The sequence below is a fragment of the Mustela nigripes genome, chromosome 4, assembly GCF_022355385.1.
Source record: "Mustela nigripes isolate SB6536 chromosome 4, MUSNIG.SB6536, whole genome shotgun sequence".
In the NCBI taxonomy this organism is placed as follows: domain Eukaryota; kingdom Metazoa; phylum Chordata; class Mammalia; order Carnivora; family Mustelidae; genus Mustela; species Mustela nigripes.
Window position 1 is genome coordinate 74,781,122 of NC_081560.1, and position 26,889 is coordinate 74,808,010.

General features: G+C 38.3%; 1 long non-coding RNA gene across 1 annotated transcript in view; it reads right to left on the reverse strand.

Annotated features, from left to right (window-relative positions):
• Positions 1–5,588, reverse strand: part of LOC132015101 (uncharacterized) — a 165,278-nt gene extending 159,690 nt beyond the window's left edge. The window contains exon 1 of the long non-coding RNA XR_009403546.1: positions 5,437–5,588. This is a non-coding gene — a long non-coding RNA (uncharacterized LOC132015101). The remainder of the gene's footprint in view (positions 1–5,436) is intronic.
• Between the last annotated feature and the right edge of the window lie 21,301 nt (positions 5,589–26,889).

Consider the following 26,889-nt stretch of genomic DNA (forward strand, 5'->3'; position numbering starts at 1 on the left):
TTTTTTTTAAAGATTATTTATTTATTTATTTATTTGGCAGAGAGAGACCACGAGTAGGCAGAGAGGCAGGCAGAGAGAGAGAGAGGAGGAAGCAGGCTCCTGCTGAGCAGAGAGCCCGATGCGGGACTCAATCCCAGGACCCCGAGATCATGACCTGAGCCGAAGGCAGCGGCTTAACCCACTGAGCCACCCAGGCGCCCCTGTGACACTGTTTTCTAAGAAGGCACAGGGCAGTTGTTCTTTACCTAGTGAACGGATGATACAGGGTAATCTTACATCACTGCCAAGAGACTTCAATAATTTAAAAGACTTTTCTTCATAACAAAACAGTAGTTCACATAAAAGATGGAAACATGCTACCAAAAACTACTGAAATCATTCATTCATTCATTCATTCATTCATTCATTCATTCATTTTTTATTTAGAAAAAGTGTTTCCATAGTTGTGGCTGAACTCCTGGTGTAACATTCCTACTGAGAAGAGGAAAACGCTGAGATCATAGTGGAGAAAGGACGCTGAAGAAAGTCAACTGTTGAACAAAATCTAGCCCCTTATTTCCTGGACTCAAAGACAAGAAAAGGGGGAAAAATACTTTAATATCACAGAGAAATGACTGTCTTAGCCAATAAGGATGTGGCATTCATGGACTTAAAATCAAATCATATTCAGAGAAGACTGGATTATGGCAAAGAAATATTCTGAAGACAACGGGCAGCTGGAATAGGATGGTGATTCTCCAGAAAAACCTGCCTGACTTTTCCAAAGAAAAAGCCAATAAGCACACGATGGATGAGCCACCAGAGCGTGGGGGCTTACAAAATGCCAGAACTGCACACCCAATTATTTCACCCGTGTTTTGTAGCTTTCTTGTAACCCACTGTTCTGAGGGCAGCAAACACAGGGCAAGGTATTTTACAGATAGATGATAATGGCTTTCATTGTTTCTCAAATTGGCTCAAAGCCTGTACTGTGTAAATTGCTAAAAGCCTATGTGTAATTCTAAACTTCTTGCAGGCCCAGAGACTCTAGGTGCCGGTAATAATTACACCAACTGGATAATTAACTCCTGACATAAAAAGAAATGAAGGTGAGAGAAGACGACGCAGACCTTATCAACTTTTACTTAAAGCAAGGGCCAAACTGACCAAAAAAATAAAGAATAAAAAAAAACACCAATAAAACAAAAAACAAAAAACCCAGAAAACAAAACAAAACAAAACCCTGGAGGATTTATTTAGGAAAAAAATCACTGTAGTCTGTCTCTCCAATGTTTTCCTACAAGAATGGGAAGAAATTTCTCCACATCCACATGATTATTCTTTTCGGGTATTTCCCAGCGTTACAGTCTTATTCATTTTCATTTTTGTTTGGACAACGTTGCCTTATCAATTCTAAGACTCCTTAGAGAAGACATGGGCCCAAGATACATGACAGCACAGAATGTTCACACCCCCCTAGGGATGGAAGATTGGGCTCTGCTTGCAGTAAGCAGAGAAGGTGAAATGGAGCCCTCTGCGTAACACACAATGGTGAAGAGCTGTCACTTCCGCGTAAAAAGAATTCGAGAAGCCTGAGGGAAGAGCAAGAAGTCTGCCATCTGTCCAGGGCTCTAAGGGAGGATAAAAATAAACTCATGAGACATCAAACCCCAGGAATGTGGGGTGTCTGTCTACACTAATGATAAGGTAAGGCATCCTGAAGACAAGAAGTTAAGATACAGCCCTCCCCACAACCACTGAAAATGTTAAGGATCTGGAAGAAGTATCCATAATCTGCTCTGGGAATATTTTCACAACCAGGGTCCTAAGAGACTCCTCTGGGGGCAAACTCGCCCCACTGAAGAGGCCCTCACGGCAAAAATTTGAAATCACCTAAGGAAAGAAAGTGCCATGAAGGACAGACTAGACTCCAAAAACAGGTGAGGTTGAGCCCTCAGAGCTGAAAAAGACAATAAAATAAGCTTTTTAGAAATATTAAGGAGCCAAAAGAATAAACGAGGATGAAAGACCAGAACACTAGAGAAGACAGCTCCAGCTGAGCTTTAATAAGAAAAGAGGACTCCTGCGAACGTAAAAATGGAGCTATTATCATTGAAAAGTCAGTAGATGACTGTAAGCGTCACAGTGTAGGAAAACATATAACAGCAAGATGGAAAGAAGACCAGAGTAAGAGATGTCCTCCATAACAGCACCGAGGGAGATGAAATACCTACAACTAAATGTAAAAAATGCAAAAAGCCATGATGAGCAAGACTTTGAAACACTACTAAATGACACAGAAGAAAACAGGAACAAATGAAAAGACAAACCATGTTCTTAAGAAGAAAAACTTGATATCATAATTTTATTTCTCCCTAAAGAAATGTGTAAACTTAACACAATGCCCCCAGATTTAATCTTCTTAACTAGATGAGTTAATCTTAAAGTTCATACAGAAAAATAATCAAATAGAGTAGTCAGGAGGAAAGAGCTAAAAGAAAAAAGAGACCAAAGAGGGGATTATTACTACCAGATAGTAAGACATGTTATTCAATATCATTAATCAACTCAGTGTTGTAGTGGTACATCAATAAACCAGCAGTGAAGAAAAGGAAATCTGGAAATAGATTCAAATATCCCTAATACACAAAAGGTTCTTAGAAATTGATAAGGAAAAGAAAAACTCAATATATGAATGGCCAAAAGATAGGAACAGGAAGTTCACATAAATATAATCACTCTCAAACATAAGAAAAGATGATCCACTCTCTTCAAGTAACAGAAAATTAGGATAGAAATACACTTAGAAACTTTTTTACTTGTCAGACTGACAAATTCTCAAAAGACTGATCAAACTTCAGTTAGTAAGACTGGGGGTAAACAAGACACTCCATGTATCTCTTCAATAAGCTGGTACAGCACCTAAAGAGGACAATCTGACAATATTTATCAAAATTATAAATGAATATACTTTCTGACCCAGAAAATTCACTGCCACACATTTTAAAGGGCTCAACACCAGGTATTTTAGCAAGAGCAAGGAAACAATCCAAGTATCTGCCAGCTGGGGCTGGTTACAGAAAGTATGGTGCAGGTGAATCATGGAATACTACGCAGCAAAGAAAAGAAAAAGGGAACTTTCATAAAAATATGATAAAATTATAAAGAGATTATAAAAGTATCTCTGAGCTATACTGCTATGTGGAAAAAAAATCTAAGTATGGAATAGTGAACAAATATACTAACATTGGTGTGTAGGGGAAGGAGGGATAGAAATCTAGTGAAATACTAGTATGATAGTCAAATATGCATACAGAAATACCGGGCAGAGAAATTCATTAAAATAGTGGTCACATTTGAGGGGACTGGAATTCAAGGATGCAGGAGGTGATTTTCTTTTAAAATAATTGAAATGCCTTTAATACTTTCTGGTTTTTGAACAATGTAAATGTATTACTGTATTTAAAATACATTTAAACTCAATAATGATAATAAAATTAAAATTCCAACAGTGATACACTACCAATACCTATAAAATCTGGAATTATAGTTAATGACAAATCCTTAATTTCTGTTGGCATTGGCCTAAGAGAAAAGAGCCAGCTCATATACAGTGGCAATAATACAAACTGAAGTACTTTGGAGCAGTTTTGGCAAGATTTGTTTTTTTTAGGATATTTATTTGACAGAGAGAGACAGCGAGAGAGGGAACAATACAGGGGGGAGAAGGAGAGGGAAAAGCAGGCTCCCTGATCGGCAGGGAGCCCAATGTGAGGCTAGATTCCAGGACCCTGAAATCATGACCTGAGCTAAAGGCAGATGCTTAATGACTGAGCCACCCAGGCGTCCCGAGATTTTAAATCTTTATGCTTTTTTACTCATCAAGTAGGGTTCTAGAAATTTACCTTACAGGGAAAATATATGCACACAGATTAAGATTTGCTTCTGTTGAACACAAGAAGGGACATGGAAATTGGAGAGGTTAGGATCCAAATGAAAATTCAATTTTATCTATAACATTATATTAAAAATAAAAGAAATTTGGGGCACCTGGGTGGCTCAGGGGGTTAAGCCGCTGCCTTCGGCTCAGGTCATGATCTCAGGGTCCTGGGATCGAGTCCCGCATCGGGCTCTCTGATCAGCAGGGAGCCTGCTTCCTCCTCTCTCTCTCTCTCTCTCTCTCTCTCTCTGCCTGCCTCTCTGCCTACTTGTGATCTCTGTCTGTCAAATAAAATAAATAAAATCTTTAAAAAAAATAAAAGAAATATGAATTAAATACTGTAACATGGCAACACTCATTAAATTCAAGTAATAGGTATCTGGGTATTTGTTATGTTATTCTCCCTACATCCCTGTACTAATCTATTACTCAAACTTACCCATGCAAGTGAACAACATAGCTTTTTTAGTATATACAGTAAGAAATTTTACTCTAGGAGGACAAGAACTATGATATATGCATGTTTATACCTTATTTAATATTGTGTAGATATCTCCAAAATACTAAATACAACATTTAACACATTTAAGTGTAATCAAGCAAAGAGAAACCAAATAACTTGGAATTTAGAATTTGGAAACCAAATAACTTGGAGGAGTAGAGAGGATCTAATGCTCCATATCTCAAAAACATTGATGAACATTAGCAACAGTGTTTCTATGAATTCTAAGGTCCAATATCTGATCTATAAAATCTGTACTCCAGAAAGCTGGATAGGCAATATATTTAAAATTAACAAACTCCATTCCCAAGTCTGAGGCTCACGGGTCAAAAGTATAGAATAGTGCTTCTTGAAATGGGGAAAAGCAGTACACCTCCAGTGCTTGAAAACATTACAGATTCTTTGATCCTACCCAAGATTCTTCTCATCTCTCCCTCTGATGCCAATGCCCTGAGAATCTGCTTTTTAGCAAGTACCCTGGGTTATTCCAATACAATGTTTCAGAAACGCTGGTATAGATCATTGATTTTTTTTTTCCTCACTCAGAAAGAACTGTGCTCAAGATACAGCCAGAGGGATGAGGGCTAAGTGTAAGGCAAGAACTGATTAAATGCCAAAAGGTGTTTCCAAAGGAGGTTATAAAATCTACTGTTCTGGAAATGCTGAAAAAGGCAGTCTTGCTTAGTAACAGAATTCTCCAGACCTCCAAAAGCTTTCATAGCCCTTTAAGGTTGGCGATAAAAATTAAATGCCCAAAGGTAAAGGAGAATATGAAACTGAATAGGTTTGGGGACAATAAGTTAATAATACAATAATGGGCTAGGTCAGGGACAATTCTGGTGCTCCTTTGAGTTTTCAAAAATTTCAGGACCAAGGAATTGTGTGAGAGCCAGGGTGGTAGCTGAAACTTCTCGAGGGACCCTCCGAGAGAGCAGGTGGGCAGAACATGTGCTGTGTTCCCTTCCAGCCGCACAGCCTGTCCTGGCCTGAGCTGGTTCGGTCAATGTTCTCTCACCTTTCCGGAAGTGTCCTTCCTTCTGGGTCTCAACAAACACAGCATATACGACTGATCTAATATATGGCCACGAACACATTCAGAGCTCTCCCATGAACACAACTTCTCTCCAAATAAATCTGAATGGCCTAAAATTGAAAGAAGGAAGATGTTCATTTTCATTAAGCTCAGAGTCAAATTTTTTGCTGCCCTGCTGTGACTGTATAAAGGGATGATTTGTTTCAAGGACCTTCTGGCCCCTTTCTAAACTTTATGACATCCATGTGTGCACATGTACACACACACACACACACACACACGCACGCACACTTAGAAACACATTTTTTTGAAAAACAAAAGTAACTGCAGTGGACCGAAACAGCCAATCACCTGTCCCTCCCAACTCCGCTACTTTTAGTTTCAGAGACTGAAAGCCTGAGTAAATTGCATCATCAAGGAGAGGAGACTGGACTTAGAATGGAAGCTCTGAGTTTAAATTCAGATTGTTGCCTTCACTAGTTGTATCATTTGTACCCTACTACCTGTGTGCAGCAGCTTTAAAATGCATTCAGTGCAAGATTATTTTCAAGAATAAGTGAAATGGACCAAAGATCAAATAAGAACAGAAAATGGGGGGGAAAAAATCACTGTTAGATCAACCCTCAATATTATTTTGTTATTATAGGTCACAACTTTGGTTCTGAACCTTCTGGAAGGCCAGATAAGCAAAAATGCATGCCCAGTCACATAATTTACAGCGTCCATAAGACCAAAGCAAAGTTTTTCATTAGGAGTGCAACTATTACTGTCACTGAATCCAGAGAGAAATTTCTCCCATTGGGTTTTTATAATGAGGACTAATGCAGTGAACATTGTCCTCCAAACAGCTTCAGAATAAACACAAGAATGAGTTTCTTATCACATACCTCATGTACCTTGATGTGAACCAAAGTACAATGTTCCAAAAGCGCAATGCTATAAAACCAGTTCTACAAAAGAGACTAAATGATGTGTTAGGTACAGTTCTCTGCTGGCAGCTTCAAGCACCTGGAGTGGAAGTCACGGACGGGCAGAAAATAGGCCACAACCTGCGCACACAGCAATCTTCATGGGTCCCACTTTAAACTGAAAACTCCAAATAAAATCTGCCTCCAGTGCATGCTTGATTTTACTTAGCAGATCTGCCCCGCCAAGCCTCAACCCCACCTGAGGGTCCCCAGAAAATGGAGGGCATCTGTCTCACACTCATGATCCCCTCTCTGACCCCCTCAGTCATCAACTCTGCCTCCTGGGCCCCCAGAACTTACCTGAATATGAAACTCCTCACCTGGAGAAGGGAGTAGAGTATATTCACACTCAGATAGTGCGGCCTCAATATTTCGCTCACCAAGCTTCTAGGAAGTATCAAACGGCAACAGAATTCACCTTGTGGCTTTGAGCAAGTGATTTAATTGTCTCTGGGCCTCCATTCCTTCATCCTAAGAAAGGAACTAATAATACCTACTTTTCGAGTTGTGAGTTGAGATGTTTTAAAAAAACACTTAACTGCTAATTACTATTCAAATGAACCGTATTATCACCAGAAATGATCCACAATGCTAGTTTAACTCCTCTCAATCATAATGGGTTTTTAGGAATACTTTCTTCACCAGATGACTGTGGGCTTTTTTGTAAATCTCCATATTTTGTTACCTAGTAGGACAGATGTTGCTTGCACACCAGTTCGGATTCTCTTGGTCTACCTTTTGCCCCAGCCCCTCCTGCAGGGACAAGTTCAATGGTGGTTTCAGCAGCTTAGCACAGGTACCACCTGAAAGCTCTTCGCCTGGGGTCTGTGGGACACACCTCTGGCTTCCCTCTGGCCACCTCCAATACACACCCTGGGATGACATCAGAAACCAGCGTGGCACTCACATGCACATCCCAGAAGTTAATACCCTTGGGACCCCCCTTAACAAACAGGTGATTGGGAACTGATAGCTAAATACTGCCCCCTTTTGTCCCACAGATGAACAGCTCTTGGAACACATTCTATAAAGTGCCTCAGAAAATCCCAGCAACGATCAAGTGCCAGTCACCCAGGCCAGTGGCTAACTCAACTACAGGTCAGGCTTTTGTCTTTCCATCCTTGTCCCATCTCCCTGTCCCTCACTCTTGCTCCCTGAGATTACTTCCAAACAAATTACCTGTACATAAGCTTTGTCTCTGGCTTTGCTTTCAAGAAAGCCCAGGCTCGAATGCCCTCCAAAATCTGCTCTTACATAGAAATTATCCTTCAAAGGACTCCATCAAGAAAATGAAAAGTTAACCCAAAGAATGGGAGAAAATTTTTATGAATTATAGATCTGGCGACAGATTCGTATCTAGAGTATACAAAGAACTCTTATAACTCAATAATAAAAATAAAGTAAAAAAAAAAAAAATCCTAGACATCTTTCCAAAGAAGATACACAGATGGTCAAGAAGCAAATGAAAGGATGCTTAACATCATTAATCATCAGGAAAATGCAAATCAAGTCCACAATGAGATACTATTTCATATCCATTAGAATGACTATAATCAAAAAGTCAAATAATTAAGGACTGATGAGGATGAGAAGTCAGAATGCTCAGACACTGCCGATAGGAATATAAAATGTCACAACCACATGGGCAAATAGTCTAGAAGCTCTTCAAAGTTTAAAAGTAGATTTACTATACGATCCAGCAATCCACTCCTAGGAAGGGTCCAAGAGAAATGAAAACGTATGTCCACCAAAAAACACGTGCATGAATATTCATAGCAGCGTTATTTGTAACAGCCAAAAGACAGAAACAACTCAAATGCATATCCTTACAATAGAATAGCACTCAGCAATAAAAAGAAATCAAACACTGACACATACTAATACATACTACAACATAGATGAACCCTGCAATATTACATTAAGTGAAAGAAGCCAGTCACAAAGGACCACATATTGTTTGATCCATTTATGTGGAGATCTAGAATAACAAATCTATATAGAAAAAAAGCAGATTAGTAGTTGCCTGGTACTGATGGGATTGGAGGGATTATGGGGAATAGTTAAGGGGTACGAGGTCTCTTTCTGAGGTAATGAAAATATTCTAAAATTGTTTTGTGTTGATGCATATACAACTCTGAGAATATAATAAAAGTCATCGAACTTTACACTTCAGATGGGTGAGTTATATGGAATGTGTAGTATATCTTAATAAAGCTATTAAAAAATAGAGATCACCATAATTTTTAACCTATGACAGCCTATATAAATTGTGGTTGCTGGTCATTTTTACAAAACACCACTGGATTCCCCATTTATCTTTTTCTTCACTTGCTGAGTAATTTTCAACTACTTCAAAGAGTAGTGCCCAGAACGGAGAAAGTTTCTGCAACATCGTTCATCTCTACCTTTCTAGTTTTCTTATAACTCTGTGGTATTTCTGTTACCTATTATATAGGACATCTGAAATTTGAAACAAACACACCACACACAATCCTAGTTGTCCCTTATACTCCTTAAACTAAAAGACGACAACATTCTCTCATCCAGCCCCTTACCATGCCCACATGTCACCCCTCACTGTCCTCTCTTCCACATGCCTGTGATTTAATTCACACTCATATACTCACAGCTCCCTCCCCCCTATAATTAAACTTGGGTTTGAAATACATTGAAACTATCGCTTCTGATGATCGGACCTACAGAAGGGAGTGGCACACAAATCCCAAAACATGAAATAACCAACGTAATCATCCCCATTTAGTCAATACCAGAAACGACATGGGAAGGATGAAAGGGTGATGGAAAATTCATTCATTATATTGGTTTGACTATACATCACTCTTATACCTGGGATTCTACTTTGTATCTTATCCTCAGTGGAAAAGAAACAATGAGTGTTCAGCCCTTCTGGAAAATGATTATTTACCACATTTCAGTATAACAACAGATACTTTGGGCATTTATCCTGGTCAGATCCAAATCTTCTGAAATTCCATGGATGACTATTCTTAGACTTAAACTAGAAGAAATTTACACCAAGAAATTACTGTCACAGTAGCAAAAATAAAAGATGTATTGCCTATAATCTTAGCTATTGTAAAAGAATAGCTGTACTTTTAGATAGTTTAGGGCATTGGACCTAAATTTTTCTATTTTAATATCAGGAAATACTGTTCCAACAGTGATTCCACAGATCCAATGAGTTAAAATGAGCTGACTTAACTGCTTGAAGTCAGCGTGTAAGCTTGACGCAGGAAAGATGTTCATGAATTATGATGAGTTTCAGTGGATAACACTGGATATTACCACTATTATCCCTAGTTTCTGTATTTCCTTCCATCTGGGCCTCAGGCCAGACCTGCTGGGAAACTATAAGAGAGGAGTAACAAAACTTGTTTATCATAATCTCTTTTCAAGCTGGGCATGGAGTTATCACAATTTTAGTTCAGCAGTAGCCTAACTTAACTGCAGGAAGGAGGCCTATCCCTCACTTCATCTTTTCCAATCTCAGGACAAGAGGGCTTGGAAATACCACTTTTTACCTTTTCAACTTCTCCAAACTTAAAAAAAAACAAAAACAAAAACAAAAACAAAAAAACACTTTAAAAAACTCACCCCATCAGAAAAATAATCCCTCATCCCACATATATAAATATATTTATTATTAAATTATATGTTAATTACTCATATTATGTATACTATCCACAGATACAAAAGTAGAAATTGTAAATGAAAAGATTAATATGGACTACACAATATTTTTTATTAATAGTACCAAACTGCTTCCCTCACACTAAAAATAATAATAACACTTTAGTGAGGTAAAATAAGAATGGTGTAATCACTTCATGGTTAAAGGCAGCTCAAATCACAGAGTAGGGTAAGTGTCTGCTCTGTCATTTTTTTGCTTTTCTTCTGTGTTGGGATTATCTTCAATTCATAATTGCTTCCCTAAAACATTATTAAGTCATTTAGCCATCTTGCAAAGTTTAGTTTAGCTAAAACCATAATGTGTAATTCTTTGTAACCAACACAAACAATATACTCATTGTTGCAATATGCTAAAAACAAGCCAAGAATGGAGGGTGTGACCACTAATCCTTCCATTAGTGGAAGGTCTGTCAAATTTTCCTTAGGACACCATGATAGTTCAACATACAGAGACAAGGTACCATAGTCAGTTCATTAATTAAAGGTGAGTAAATCTTAACTTCTATCTTATTATATTATTATTAGAATTTCTAAAAGAAATATTCTAATATTTTCTTCCTATATCCCAAAGTGTCTTACGCATACTGTGGTATATGCTTATTCATTTTGGAAACCACAGTTTTAGAGGTCTGCCTAGCTACAAAGTAACAGCTCTTTGAATACATATCAAATCTTTAGAATAAATAAAGTGTCATCAGAAATGGATTCTGCTGCATGTTACAAAATGCACAAAATAGAGTGGCTGAAATAAGACAGTTCATTAGCCTCTCACATAAACAAAGTCTGAAGTAGCCAAGAGCTAACTTGGCATTCCATGATGCCAAACTTCTATCTTGCTCCTCTTCCATTCTCACACATGCTTCCCTTCAAGGTCCAAGATGGATGCTTGGGCCCCAGACATCACAACTAAATTCCAATCAGCAGTGCCAAGAAATGAACAAAGGAAGACAATTTTCATAAGTTTCCACAATACTCTGACAACAACCCATTTGAGAGAAATTACTTGTAAAGTCTACACCTAGCTACAAGGGATAATCAGAGATTCTGTTATGAAAGAAGACATCCAAGATACTCAGCCACCATGCATAAAGATGTATCGACACATACACAAAGAAACAGAGGAGAAGAAATGTTGACAAGGTTGCAGTCTAAGAAGGCAACTTAGGAAGACCCTGAACTCACCTTCTCCACAGAACCCAACAAATTACATTTATTTATAGCATGATTTCTTCTGAAGAAGAACTGTGGGCTGACTGAACAGCTTCTACACAACAAAAGGTGGAGCAGCAAAAGAGAACAGCAAGAAAGAAGAAGACTCCGTAACAGTGGGAATAATCTACTATATACCACTATCCAGTGCTATAAACTACAGGGGAAAGAGTACTGAGGAAACAGCAGCACATTCCTCTGTCCCTGGGCACAGGAAAAAAAAAAAAAAAAAAAAAAGCCACATTTAAAGGAACCACCAGTGTAGAAAAGATCCAGCCCTAAAACTCTGCCAAAGAGTGTAGGCAAATCTACAAATCTCTCTGGGTCAGAGAGTCTGGCGAGCCATATGGCTTTCACTCCCCCCCCCCCCCCCACCCTCAAGAGTCAGACCAGAGCAGGGTCCAACACCCTAACCAGCCTTCAGCCTCAGTGAGCTCCAGGACCCCGCCTATACCAGCTCTCATTATCCCACTAAGGAGGCCACAGGGCTGGGGAGCACTCACCACAGCTCCAGACGTCCCACCGAGGTAACAGGTACAGATCACCCGAGAACACTGCTGGCCCACAGCACTTCAGCTTCTGATAGTTAGCGAGGGCACCCCTGCAAAGAGCTCTCCGGGCCTCCCAGGTGACACCTGCTTCAGATCCAGCACCCTGGAAACCTCAGCCCATGCCTGCTTTGGTTTCAGCCACTTTGCCAGGGCACCCTACATGAAGTATCCTAGAACCTCCACCCATGCCACCTTGGCTCCAGTCACTTGATCAGGACACCCCCTATACCGAGCACCCCAAGGCTACCCCAGCTTGCCCCATTTCAGCCTCAGTTATCCTGCCAGGGCATCCACTGCAGGGAAAGCCCAGGAACCTCCTGGCCTGCACACAGCCTCAGCTTCAGCTGTCTTGCCAGAGCACCTACCAGAAGTATCCCAGACACCCAGCTTAACATGCACTTCAGTTTTCTCTGTCTTGGTAGGGTACCTGATACAGGGAGAATCCAGAGAACACACCAATCTTGGCACACTTCAACTTTAGCTGTCCTGCCAAGTCACTCATGACATGGAGAGCCCTGGGACCCCTAGCCCATGCCAGCTACAGCTTTAGTCAGCCAGCAAGTCACCAAGCACCCAGTCTACATAGGGGATAACCAGACACAAGACCATTCCTTCAAGTTTAGGATAAGTGGCTATTTCACCTAATCCATAGAAACAAACACAGAAAGTCAAGCAAACTGGGGAGACCAAAGAATATGCTCCAAAAGAAAGAATAAGAGAAAACCTCAGAAAAATAATTAAATGTTAGGGAGATAAGCAACCTGCATGATAAAAAATATAAAGTAATGATGATAAAAATGTTCATCAGGACAGAGAGAGGAGAGTGGAAGAATTCAGTGAGAACTTCAAGAAAGAACTAGAAAATATAGGGGGAAAAACAGGCAGGGTAGAAGAATACAATAAATGAAATGACAACTACAGGGAATCAACAGTAAATTAGCAGATGCAGAAGAACACATCATCAGTCTGGAAGACATGGTAAGGGAAAGCACGCAAGCTGAACAGGAGATAGAGAAAATAATTTTTTAAATTATTTTTATTAACATATAATGTATTATTTGCCCCGGGGGTACAGGTCTGTGAATCATCAGACTTACACATTTCACAGCACTCACCATAGCACATACCTTCCCCAATGTCCATAACCCAACCACCCTCTCCCTACCCCCAACCCCCAGCAACCCTCAGTTCTTTGTGTGAGATCTAGAGTCTCTTAAGGTTTGTCTCCCTCCCAATCCCATCTTGTTTCATTTTTTCCTTCCCTACCCTCCAAGTCCCCTGCCCTGCCTCACAAATTCTCATATCAGAGAGATCATATGATAATTTTTTTCTCTGATTGACTTATTTCACTCATCATAATACCCTCTAGTTCCATCCACATTGTTGCAAATGGCAACATTTTGTTTCTTTTAATGGCTGCATAGTATTCATACACACACACACACACACCCCCCACATCTTCTTTATCCATTCATCTGTTGAAGGACATCTAGGTTCTTTCCATAGTTTGGCTACTGTGGACATTGCTGCTATAAACATTCAGGTGCACATTCCCCTTCAGATCACTACATTTGTATCTTTAGGGTAAATACCCAGTACTGCAATTCCTGGGTTGTAGGATAGCTCTATTTTCAACTTTTTTGAGGAACCTCCACGCTGTGTGAAAAGGATTTTTTAAAATGACGATAGGTAAAGGAATTTCTTGGACATCAAGAGAACAAACCTTCACATCACAGGGGTCCTAGAAGAAGAAGAAGAAGAGAGAGAGAAAAGGACAGAAAATGGATTTAAAGAAATAATGGCTGAAAAATCTCTCTAACCTGGGGATGAAAGTAGACATTCAGATCCAAAGAGCCCAGATAATTCCAAATAAAATGAACCCAAAGAGACCCACACCAAGACACATTAAAATTAAAATGTCAAAACTTAAAAACAAGGGAAAAAAAACCTAAAAGCAGCAAGAGAAAAACAATTTTCTATGTACAAGGGAACAACCATAAGATTATGGGCAGAAACTTTTCAGCAGAAACTTTGCAGCCCAGAAGGATGTAGCATGATATATGCAAAGTGCATAAGGAAAAAACCTATAATGACGAAAACTACACCTGGCAAGATAATCATTTAGAACTGAAGAAGAGATAAAAGAGCTTCCCAACAAACGAAAGTTAAAGGAATATATCACCACTAAACCAGACTTAGAAGAAATGTTAAGAGGGCTTCTTGAAGTATAAAAGAAAAGACCATAATTAGACTAAGAAAATTATGGATAAAAAGATGTAAAATATGACAGCATACACATAAAACATGGAAGAGGGAGTAAAAATAAATACATAAAGGAAATTGATTTAGAATGTGTTTGAATTTAAATGACCATCAACTTAATATAGACTGTTAATTACTTAGAAAGTTATATATGAAACTCAGGTATATATATGTAACCACAAACCCAAAACCTATAATGGATACACAAAAAAATAAGGAGAAAGAAAGCCAAATATAACACTATAGAAACTCATCAACCACAAGGGAGACAGAGGAAGACAAGAAAAAAGCAACAGAGAATAACTACACGAACAACAGGAAAACAATTAACACAATGGCAATAAGTACATATCCATAATTATTTTAAATGTAAATGGTCTAAATGTTTCAATCAAAAGACAGAGGGATGCAGGATGAATTAAAAAGACAAAAACAAAAAGCACACCCTTCCATATGCTGCCTACAAGACTCACTTCAAATCTGAAGACACATAAATTGAAAATGAAGAAACGGAAAACATTTGCCATACAGATGGGAGCAAAAAAAAAAAAATCCAGGATGGCAATACTTATATCAGACAAAACATGCTTAAAAACAAAGACAAAGGGTACTGCATAATGATAAAGAGATCAATTCACAAGATATAACAGTTGTAAATATCAATGCACCCAACATTGGAGCACCTAAATACATAAAGCAAATATTAGCAAACATAAAGAGAGGAAACTGATAGTAGTACAATAAAAGGAGGGAACTTTAACACCCCACTATATCAATGGATAGATCATTCAGGAAGAAAAACAATAGAAATAATAAGGAAACAATGTCCTTAAAAGACACTTTAGATAAGATGGATATAACAGATATATGCAGATCATTCCATCCATAAACAACTGAATATACATTCTTTTCAAAGGTAAATTCTGCAGATCAGATTGCATGTTAGGTCACAGAACAAGTATCAATAAATTTAAGAAGACTGAAATCATACCACACATCCTTTCCGACAACATGATATAAAACTAGAAATCAATCACAAGAAAACAAATTAGAAAAAAACATTAATACATGGAGGCTAAGCAACATACTACAAAACAGCCAATGAGTCAACAAAGAAGTAAAAAAAATACATGGAGACAAATGAAAATGGAAATAGTGCTCCAAATCTTTGGGATGCAATGAAAACAGTTCTAAGAGGAAAATACATGGTTTTACACGCCCTCCTCAAAATACAACAAAATAAAGCTCAAATAAGCAAAGTAAACTTACACTTAACAAAACTAGAGAAAAAAAAAAAAAAGTGAGTTCAAGGTGTGTAGAAGCAAGGAGATAATAATGACCAGAGCAATAATAAATGACATAAAGACTAAAAAACAATGGAGAAAAAAATCAATGAAACCAAGAACTGGCTCTTTGAAAAGACAAACAAAAATAATACATCCTTAGCCAGACTCACCAAGATAAAAAAAGAAATGACCCAAAAAAATAAAATCATAAATGAGAAAGAAATAACAACTGACACCACAAATATGAAGAGTTATAAGAGAATACTACCAAAAATTGAATGCCAACAAATTGAACAATCTAGAATGAATGGATAAATTGCTAGAAACACACAATCTTCCAAAACTGAATCGGAAGGAAACAGAAAACCCAGGGTATTATATGTAAGCGATGTATCACTAAATTCTATTCCTGAAACAAGCATTATACTGTATCTTAACTAACTAGAATTTAAATTAAAACTTTAATTATTAATTAAAAAGAAAAAAAAACAATACAAAGAGACCAGTTACAAGTAACAAAATTGAATCAGTAGTCAAAAAACTACCATGAAATAAAAAGTCCAGAACCAGATTGACAGGTGAAATTTACCAAACATTTTAAAAAGAGTTATACCTTTTCTCCTTAAAATATATTTAAAAATACAGGAGGAAGGAAAGCTTCCAAACACATTCTATGAGGCTATAATTATCTTGATACCAAAACCAAAGTTATAGACCAATAAGTCTGATGAATATAGATGCAAAAATCCTCAAAAAATACAAGCAAACTTCAATCAACAATACATTAAAAGGACTATCTGCCATGATCAAGTGGGCTATATTCCAGGAATGAAAAGATGGTTCAATATTCACAAATCAAGAAAATGAAGAATAAAAATCACATGATCATCTCGACAGATACAGAAAAAGCATCTGACAAAATTCAACATTTCTTCATCATAAAAACTCTCAACAAAGTGTATTTGGAGGGAACATACCTTAACATAATAAAGCGAAATGTGACAAAACCACAGCTAACATCACGCTCAAGGGTGAAAACTAAGGACTTTTCCTCTAAGATCAGGAAGGAAAGAAGGATATTTATTCTCACCACTTTATTCAACATAGTACTACAGTCCTAGTCGCAGTAATCAGGAAAGTAAAATAAATAAATAAATAAGTAAGTAAGTAAATAAGGCATTCCCATTGGTAAGGAAGAAGTAAAACTCACTATTTGCAGATGACATAATACTCTATATAGTAAAGCCTAAAAACCCCACCAAAAAACTATTTGAACTTAAACAAATTCAGTAAAGTTGCAGGATACAAAATTAATACCCAGAAATCAGTAGCATTTCTGTATACTAATAACAAAATAGCAGAAAGAGAGATTAAGAAAACAATTCCACTTACAATTACAAAATATATATACATATATATATATAATACCCAGGAATACATTTAACCAAAAAGGTAAAAGACCTATATTCTGAAAACTATAAAACAATGAAGAAAGAAATTGAAGATGACACAAACAAATGGGAAGATATTCTACATTTATGGATTGGAACAACTACCATGGTTACAATGTCTATATTGTTCAAAGCAATCTATAGATCTAATGTAATACTTATCAAAATACCCATAGCATTTTTCATAGAACTAAAATAAACAATAGTATAATTTTTATGGAACCCCCAAAACCCCAATAGCCAACACAATCTTGAGAAAGAATAAAGCTAAAGGTGTCACAATTCTGGACTTCAGGTTACACTTCAAAGTTGTCATAATTGAAACAGTATGGTACTGGCACAAAACAGACACACACATAAGTGGAGCAGAATAGAGAATCGAGAAATAAACCCACATGTGTACGGTCAATTAATCTATGACAAAGAAGGCAAAGATATGCCATAGGGAAAAGACAGTCTCTTCAATAGACAGTGCTAGGAAAACCAGACAGCCATATGCAAAAGAGTGAAACTGGGCCACTTTCTTGCACCACACACAAAAATTAACTCAAAATGAATTAAAGACATAAGACCATAAAAATCCTAGAAGCAAACATAGCTCTGACATTAGCTGTAGCAACATTTTTCTAGCTATGTCCCCAAATGCAAGAGAAACAAAATCAAAAATAAACTACTGAGACTATAGCAAAATAAAAAGGTTTTGCAAGGCAAAGGAAACCATCAAGAAAACAAAAGGGCATCCTAGTGAATGGGAAAAGATATTTGCAAATGATACAGCTGAAAAGGGGTTAATATCCAAAATATATAAAAAACTCACGTAACTCCACACCAAAAAAAAAAAAAAAAAATCCAATAAAAAAAATGGGCAAAGGATCTGAATACACATTTTTCTAAAGAGGACATACAGACAGTCTATTAACACATGAAAACGTGCTCACCCTCACTCATCATCAGGAAAATGCAACTCAAAACTATGATGAAATATTACCTCACACATGTCAGAATGGCTAAAAGCAAAAACCCAAGAAACACCAATTGCTGGCAAGGATGTAGAGGAAAAGAAAGCCTCATGTGCTGTTGGTTGGAAAGTAAATTGGTATAGTCACTGTAGAAAACACTTTGGAGGTCTTGAAAAAACTAAGGAAAGAATTAACTGAATGATCCAATAATCACACTACTAGATAATTATCTTTAAAAAATGAGAATACTAATTCAGAAAGATATGTGCATCCCTATTTTTGTTGTACCATTACTTACAATAGTGAAGATAATAGAAGCAACCCAAGTGTCTGTTGATACACAAATGGATGAAGAAGTGGTGTGCATGTGCGTGGGCACACACAGGAATACTACGCAGCCATAAAAAAGGATGCGGTCTCCTTGCAGCAACATGGATGAACCTAAAGAGTATTCTACTAAATGAAATAAGTTGAACTGAAAAACACATATACCATATGATGCAACTCATATGTGGAATCTAAAAACCAAAAGAAATGAATACACAAAAATCAGACTCAGGCTATAAATACATAAAACAAACTGATGGTTGTTAAGGGGCAGGGAGAGCAGATGGGCAAAATGCATGAAGGGAGTGGCAGACACAGACTTCCAGTTAGGAAATGCATAAATCACAGAAATAAAAGGTACAGCATACAGATATAGTCAATGATATTATACTAGCATTGTATGATGACAGACGGTAGCTACGCTTGTGATGAGCATGGTACAATGTATAGAGATATTGAATCACTGTGTTGTACACTTCCAAATAATGTAACTTTGTTTTGTATCAACTATATTTAAATAAAAAATAATAACCTATCTTAAAAAAGGAAACAGAGCTACCTTTTAAGTATCATTTTTCTCCTCTACCACTATGGTCTGTCTGAAAAAAATCATGGCCTGCAAAAACTGTCTAGCCAAAATGGTCTATAAACAAGGTTGCCTCTCAAAAGTACAACAGTCCAATTGTGAAATAATGAATTCCACAAAATACATTTATATTTAGTTCTCTTGATTGCTGCCTAGTCTGAGAACTACGAAAGTATATTGTAACAGAAAACTTCCATTTTTCCCACAAACAACTTGCTAAGCCATCTGAGAGAGTACAAAGCTTTGTTTTAATAAGCACCTTTCTGAGCCTGGGTCTACCACTTGACATGTGGAAGTCAGGCCAAAACTGAACCACTCTCTAGAAGAGGGAAAAGGTGCCAGCAGGAGGATGGCAGAAGGCAGATTCCAGCAACAGCAAGGCACAGCACTGACTTGAAAATGGCGAAAGAGTCACTCCTACGGGCAGAACTATTAAGAACATGCTTTGTTTAAAATGGATTTTAAATTGCGTTCTGTGGGGTGCGAGACATAAACCCTCTCCTTCTTTCCTCCTTCAGTAAAATCTACTTTGCTTAATTGTGCATTTCTTATAACTGAGAGAAAGCCAGAGAAGTTCTGAATTCTGTGTCCAGTTGACTCTGAGCTCCAATAGATGCAGAATTTAGAAGATAAGGAAGGATCTATATGCAAATGACAATAATAAAGTGAAAATAGAGAAGGTCACGTTCTCATGAAAGCCAAATGTATATATGATTAGGTAAAATTGGCAAGAGATTTTCTTATCCTCCATGTTCCCTCTCATAGATCCAGAAATTAAATATAGATCTACTTCCATGCCCTGAAACATTTTTAAATGCACTTAAAATTTACATTGAATATTTTGCTTTAGGTTAGAAAGCTTCACCAAGCCGTAAAATCTCCAGGGTTCGTTTAAATGAATGCACTGTAGTTTAAAGCACTGAATAAGAAATTCCCTATAAATAGGGTCTGACTGAACAAAACAGAGAAGGAAGAGAATGGGTGGAGAGAAAATGAGGCTGATTCAGGACAGGAGGGAGTAGCAGCACACCCACAGTAGGGAGAGAGCCAGGCAGCTCTGCACGAGTGAACTGAAGGTCTGAAAAGCCCACTAATCTACAGAGGATCAGACTAGGTCTTGATCAGGAGAGAGAGCACTTCCAAGAGAGCTGAACTAAAAGGTCAACATAGATAAGCTGAGGGTCAGGACAAATGTCCCAGTACCTCAGGCACAGTGTCCATGCTGACACTGCTGGGTGACTAACTCAACTTCTATCCCACCCAGGCACCAGGCTCGTGGTGATCATGTGACAAGTCAGTAAGCAAGAAGCAGAAGTTGCTGGGTAGGGCTTTCAGAAAAGTTTTCTCGAAGAGAAAGAAGCAGATGGTATGTACATTGTCTTTCTCTTTCTCCCTTAAAAGTAAAAAAAACCCAAAGCCATCTTACCACCATGTAAGTGAAAAGCACCTGTTAAGAATGGCAAATCATGGGGCACCTGGGTGGCTCAGTGGGTTAAAGCCTCTGCCTTCAGCTCAGGTCATGATCCCGGGGTCCTGGGATCAAGCCCCACGTCAGGCTCTCTGCTCCACAGGGAACCTGCTTTCTCCCCTCTCTCTGCCTGCCTCTCTGCCTGCCTCTCTGCCTACTGTGATTTCTCTCTCTCTGTCAAATAAATAAAATCTTTAAAAAAAAAAAAAAAAAAGAATGGCAAATCATGAAGACAGGCAGAGCCCAGATTACTGAGAGTATCTCTGAGCAGCTGCATCAGCCCTTGGACTACGTGTTACCAGACACCAAAAACAAACAAAACCTGTACCTGTTTAAGCCAGTATTAGTTTGTTTCTCTGTTACTCAACAGCTGAATGAATTAATAACTGATACTGACAGAAGTTGGTGTTCAAAAGTAGGGTACGGCAAGTAACAGACCCTAACATAGAGAAGTGCCTGAGAGGGGGTATGCTAGAGGATGCTAGAAACCCAGGTATTCCAGGCTACAGTGTAGAGGATGCTGTTACGTGGGGGTAGAACACGGGGCCAAACAGTATCTTGACTAGTTTTGGAACACAGCCCTAGATTTCAACACAGGATGTAGTTTAAAAATGGCAGGGACATTTCAGACCATGATGGTTAGTCCCTGCAATTTTCAGCCAAGTCCTACAGCAACAACAAAAGGGCAAACTCAGACTAGAGCAAGCCATTCAGCTCACAAAAATGGAAAGTAATACAGCATTACTGAGATACACTCTTCTGTCGGCAAACAATCTAGACTGACTAAGAGGCGCCAGTTAGGATTCTTGCAGGGTGAAAAGGCCAATTGCTTCTGTACCCCATAATGAAACTCTTACAAGTTGTGAAGTGCAGCCTTGACAGAAAATGAGGTTGGTGACCCTGGGCTTACTAAGCACATTCCATTAAAAGTTCGCTGGCAGGAAAAAGGGCGGTGGGGGGGAATAAGCCTACAGTAAAGGTGGTCATTCCACCCAAGAAAATATTATTTCAAATTGTTATGAAGCAGCAGCCATTAAGCTAATGAGGGGGTCCAAAACACAGAAGCTAGAAGCCCAAAATTCTCAAGCCTCAAACTTAAACAAATTAACTCTAGCTCCTTGTACTTAAATCTACTGGAATTGGCTAGACTAGAAGCCTACAAAGTCTCTAGGGGATCCAAACACCCAAAGAAAACCCAAGTCTCTCTAGCAATAACCAGTAACCGTATTCCTCTGATAATCAATCACCAGGGCCATAAATGAGAATAGGATGCTATCAACATAAACAAATTAAGGAAAGGACTCCTAGGTAGTTCAGTCAGTTAAGCATCTGCCTCCAGCTCAGGTCATGATCTCGAGGTCCTGGGAGAGTGCTGGGATAAAGCCCCACATCAGGGTCCCTGCTAAGCAGGAAGTCTGCTTCTCCCTCTCTCTCTGTCCACTGCTCCTCCTGCTGGTGCTCTCTCTCTCTCTTTCTTGCTCTCTTTCTTGCTCTCTATCAAATAAGTAAGTAAAAACTTTAAAAAAAAAAAAGAAAGAAAATTTAGAGAACAAAAGAGAGAGATAGTTAAGTTTCAAACATAATAACAGATTTTCTTTAAAAAATTTATCAGAAGAATAGGAAGATAAATTGAAGAAATCAACCAGAAGAGATTTTCACAAAAAAGAAAAAGACATAGGAATAGAAAATGGGCAACAAAAAACAAACACAAAAATGATGAAGTACAGAGTGTCCAAGAATCAAATTACAGGAGAATCAAAAGCAAAGAACAGAAAAAGAAAAAAAAACATTAAAGGAAGTGTTCAAGAAGTGCTGAGAACCAAAGACGGTATGTCCTAATCAGAAGGGACCATCAAGTTCTCAGCACTACATGAAAATAGATTTTCACCAACACATATCATTGCAAAGTCTTGACACTGGAAACAAAGAAGAAATCCTCCAAATGTCCAGACAGGGGTGAAAGAAAAAACCAGACCACAGTCAAATGATAGGAGGGAGAATAGTTTCAGATGAGTAACTGGAAGCAATGTTACAAAATTCTAGAGGAGAAGTTATTTCCAACCTAGAATTCGCTATCTAGCCAAAAACCCAGTCAAGGGTGTAGGCAGAAATAAAGACATTCTCAAACTTGTAAAATCTAAAATTTTAACTTTATGTACCCTGGAAAGTGCCAAGGATTTACTTCATTAGAAGTAAAGAGATAATAAATTTAAAAAGAGGAATATTTGAGGTACAGGTACTGGAAAGGCAACACCAAAGGGAATAGAAATCACATAGATAAGAACAAAATGAGATCTTAGGATACCATCTGTGCTCCAGGCATAAAGGCTACCTACCAGTCCACACTGGAGGTGTTACAACTCTCTGTTAAAAAAAAAAAAAGGAAGATGAATTTGATAGAATACAGTATATGAATGAGATTAGAAACCTGGAAAACAATATGAAGTTGAGTTATTGATAAAGACATAGATAACTAAGCAAATCAGGAATAAAGGCAAGTTTGGGGGAAAAAATGTCAACCAGGAGAAATAAAAAATTGTGCAAGAAAGGAAATTAATCATAGTTTGACACCAAATGCATAATCATAACACAAACAGTGAATACTGATTTAACCAAAATGATGGTATAAATACAGTATGAGAATGGAGAGATGAGCAGATGTGTGCTGGGGAAATAATGGGGGAAAAGAGCTGCATCTTTGTATTCTATAGCAGAATATCAATTGGCTAGTATGTTTCAGAGATGCGGAAATAAATGCCAGAAAAATCAGCTCTAAGTATTGAAAGTGGTTGCCTCTGAGGAAGAGTAAGTGGAGGGACCAGAAGAATGGAGACTAAGGTCTTCAACAAACTATTCATCTATTCATTTAGTGACTCCTTAAACTATGTGCATATGTACCTTTGATTAAAAATACATTAAAATTCAAAAAAATACATTAAAATTCAGTAAGAAGACAAACATCCTAGCAGAAAGATAGGTAAAGGAAATTGAGACATTTCACGAAATAAGAGCTAACATATAAATAACACTAACATTCTTAAATGTTCTCAGTCTCACTAGCAATTGAAGAAATGCTACAAGATACTTTTCATATGAGTATACTAAAAAAGAGCAACATCGAAAATAGCCACTTTGCATAGGGTATACAGAAACACTATTACACTACTGATACAAGTAGAAATTGATGTGGCTCTCAGTAGAGTTCTTTAGCAACACTTATAAGTCTTAGAATGTTCATACCCTTTCACTCAATAATTCCAGGCATTGCAATTTATCCTTAAGAAATAATAAGAAATGTGACAAAGATTTATATACAAGGATGGTTATCACCACTTTGCTCAAAACAGCAATAAGCTGGAAATAATACACCCAACAAGAGCAGGATGTATAAAAACAATAGAAAATGCAATGTTTTATTTCTATTAAAAGTAATTATGTAGATCTTATTAGCCTGCAGAAACATTCACACAAATTTTAAGTGAAAACAGATTATAAAATCATATATGCAATGGGATCTCATTTTTGTTCAAAATAACTGTGATACTGCATAAGTAAAATCAAAAGACGTACAACAAAATGCCTTGTGCCTCTGTACACACTGTTTCAGATTTTTTTAGTTAATATATGTACAACACCTAAAATAGGACCCAATATATAACAAGTGCTACCCACAAATGTTGGCAATGACTAGCTATGATCATCTGTAGAAAAATTAGAAATTTTTTCTACAATGACTATTTTTTATTTAGGCCTTTAAAACTATACATGGAAATTTAAAAAACAGGAAGGATGCCAGTAAGGGCCTAATTGGCATTCCCACCTCGAAAACTCTGATATCCTGTAGAACATGGGGAGTCCTTTGTGCATGAAGACCACAAAAGTCCACAGAATAAATGATGACTCTGACTTAGGGTAATCTCGAGTCTCTCAAGCACAATGATGACTGCATTAGGGAAGGTAGAGGAAAAGAAAGCAGTAGAAGAGAACCCAAAAACAGGTGTCTCTACCAGTCAGTCTCCTGGTAGGGAACAAAGGGCACAATCAAATGGAGTAATTAAGGGCAGTTCGTTAAAGCGATCCTTTACCAAAGTGTGGGCAAGGCTTAGGAAAACCAACAGGAAATGGTGCAGTGTCGAGGCCAGCAACAGCACGGTGTTACTACGACACTTCAGCCAGATGCACGACAAGAGGGAGCAGTTACCAGCACCCTGAGAAAATGGCCATCTGGAAGGGATCAACATTCAGGGGCTGTGGCTTTGGGTAGAAGGTTACAACCAGCCCACAACAACTTGCCAGTGATTTAGACCAAGTACAGCTGTAGCTTCTCCTGTCGTTACTGACCATCTGATGGCACCTCCCACTGCCCCGAGCTCATCAAATGCCAGAGATCAAGGCAACCCACACAGGTCAGATTCCCTGTGCAGAAAGTAGCACAGACAAGGACACAGAGCGCTTCTGGTACAGCAAATATAAAATATTCAGCAAAGTATCCCATACTGGGGTATGGGGTGCATTAGAAAGGAATGGACTTGTCCATCGCCCAGCAGCGGTATTAGTTGCCACCTTAATCCTAGCAGGCTATATCAGATAACATAGAAAAGAAATACTCTGCCATGTGCCTAGTGTTTCTTAAGGGACCTTACTGGCATCCTAATAGTCACCCCATTTTTTCCCCATCTTTGCAGTAAAAACCACTGAAATCATTTCATTCTCACTAGCTTGATGTAAGATCTGGTTACTCCTGGCCTAGGCCTCCAGTTCTTTCCCAGGCATACTTTCGTCGTTCCTCCTTTCAGGGAAAATATTGTTCCGAGCTCAGTTGCAATCTTTTACAGGTAAATGCTTATGGTCAGGTAAGCCTTGTGCACTCAAGCCTTGTGCATGGGACCAGAATATTCCCTCCCCTGCTGAATCCGCCAGGATGAGCTAAGTCGAAGGATGTGAACGAAAACACTAAAATTTCCATGGCTTTAAAACAGCAAAGTTTATTTCTTGCCCACACTATCACCTATAAGCCAAGGAACTCTGCTCAGTGTTAGCACTCAGGAACCCAGCTAAGAGAAGACTCTTTCTCAACATGTGTTTTCTGTGATCTCAGAGGCAGGAAAAAAACACGGTGAATTATAAATGGCCCTTAAACTTCTTTACGGCAGCAGCAAACATCAGTCATTCTGCTCACATTTTAGAATCCAAAAGAAGTCACGGGACCAAGGCTAAGTTCAAACAGGCAGAGAAAAACAATACACAGTAAGAGAAATTTCATTTTTGAGCAGACCCTAATGACTCACTTGTCTGTTCTATTTGCTCCATGTTTTTCTTAGGGGAACATAACGTTGAAAAAAATAAAATAAAACCACACTGTGAAGTCAAAAAATTGTCCTTAAAGTAGCAAAGGTTATAAGAATTTATTATAGGTGTCAGCAAACATTTGCAACTGGTGTACCAGGCCGAGAGATTTGTTAGAAGCTAGATAAGGTCGAAAGACCTTCACAAACTAGTTCCTCCCTTCAGATTTCTCTTGAATGCAATAAATATTAACACGGCTGGTCATCCCAGGAAGCAGCAAATCATGGGAAGAAAATGTGACCTTAGGGAGTAGGCCTTAGAATAGAAACAGGCGGTCATATTATTCTCTCTGACTTAACGGGATGTGGGAAATGTGGACTCCCCACCCCCCCACACACAATGTAGCAATGGAACTTTCTTGCTCACTCCAGGCATCGGGGGAAATGCCATTTGGTCAGAGACACCTCACTGGCCCGCTTTATACCCAACAGCATCCCTTCTCACGATGCCCTCCACCTTTCCTCTGCTTAATATACCGTGTCTTCATGGCACTTAGTGCCAGTTTATATGTTTCGTATTTATCTCTTTCTTCCTACCCACTAGAATGTAAACCTTGAGCACAAGGAGTTTTATATATCCTCAGTGCCTAGAAGACTTCTTCGCACGTAGAAGGAACTTATCAAATATCTGTTGATTAAACAAATGACTGCATGAGAGTTCTACCAGGTGTTTGGAGCAAAGGCTAGTTTTTAACCCATGGGAGGGACTCAGCAGGACCTTTTCTATTTGGAGAAAACACATTCCTTGGGTTTTGGACTCATAGACTGAGTGCGTCTACACTGGGCAACCCATTTTAAGAATTTCTGAAGTGTAAATTCTATATGCTGATAGTCCCTTGCCCTCACTGGAGCCTAGCTAAACTATTTAACCTGGTTTCAATGATTCCCTCTATTCTATGGAAACAATGAGATTACAGCATATGTTTTTATTACTCCATAGAAAATGGCTCTGGAGGAGAGCTAGGTCTGTAGCCAATAGCTCCCTTAGCACTGCACCCATTCTCCTACAACTTTCGTAAAACCTGAAATCTTCCATATTTCAGCTAGGTCACTGATTCAAGAAGCATTCTCTGAACCCTAAATGAAGGTCAAGTACGAGGACTCAGGCTGTTCTTGTACCTTATAAACTTGCCCCGTTGCACATGCATACTTGGTGCTCCAAGAAGCCAGAAACCAACCTGGTTGGCCTCCTCTCTACACCCGCTGCTTTACAGGGTCTGGCATTTAGCACATGCTGTGTCAATACACATTAAGTGAAAATTTAATGTGATGAATGAATGAATGATGAAGAACCTAAAAGAATCCATTGTAC